The following is a 918-nucleotide window of genomic DNA, read 5'->3' on the forward strand; positions in this document are numbered from 1 at the left end:
CAAGCATGATGTAAACAGAATGATGTAAACAGAACTGTGCAAATGGGAAGCAGATAAAAGGTTTATAATTAATGCCAGTGTGTTCTCTGTAGAGTTTGAAGCCAAATGTGAGATTTCCCACTAAGAATTCAACTCTTTTCACTAATAATTTTTTCTTCCCTCACTCCCAGGAAAATCCTAAGGCATACCTACCAGAAACACAAATCAGTGAATTTTTACAATGACAGATAAGTTACAGACAGGTGATAATAGACAAGATGAACAAAATATAAATACAATTTTTTCTGATTTTCCAATAAAATTTAAAACAACACCCCACACAAAAACTTCTGTTCATATTGTTAAAGGAATGTAGTAGACCAATCTGTGCTAATAAGAAAGATGATCAAATATTTTGCTAAACAAAAAATGTAGATTGCAAACTACGTGAAAGTGAAGTCGCTCAGTCGTGTCCGACTCTTTGGGACCTCGTGGACTGTAGCCCACCAGCTTCCTCCATCCATGGGATTCTCCAGGCAAGAATACTGGAGTGGGTTTCGCTCAGTCATGCCCGACTCTTTGGGACCTCGTGGACTATAGCCCACCAGCTTCCTCCATCCATGGGATTCTCCAGCCAAGAATACTGGAGTGGTTTTCCATTTCCTTCTCCAGGGGATCTTCCCGAGCCAGGGATCGAACCCAGGTCTCCTGCATTGCGGGCAGATGGTTTAACCTCTGAGCCACCAAGGAAGCCCATACTCTACGTGGGGTGGTTCAATTGTAAAACCCAAACAAAACATTGATTCTGCACTAACAGCGGTGGGACAGATGTGGAGGCTTGCGGGTTGAGACGGGGTCCGGGGCTTTCGTTTTCGGTGACATACCCCTCGAGCCTGCGCACCCTCCTGCCGGAGCCTGGTGCGGCGCCCGGGGCGGGAG

This window comes from Bison bison, unplaced genomic scaffold (genome assembly GCF_000754665.1).
Source record: "Bison bison bison isolate TAMUID 2011002044 unplaced genomic scaffold, Bison_UMD1.0 scf7180017864036, whole genome shotgun sequence".
In the NCBI taxonomy this organism is placed as follows: Eukaryota; Metazoa; Chordata; class Mammalia; order Artiodactyla; family Bovidae; genus Bison; species Bison bison.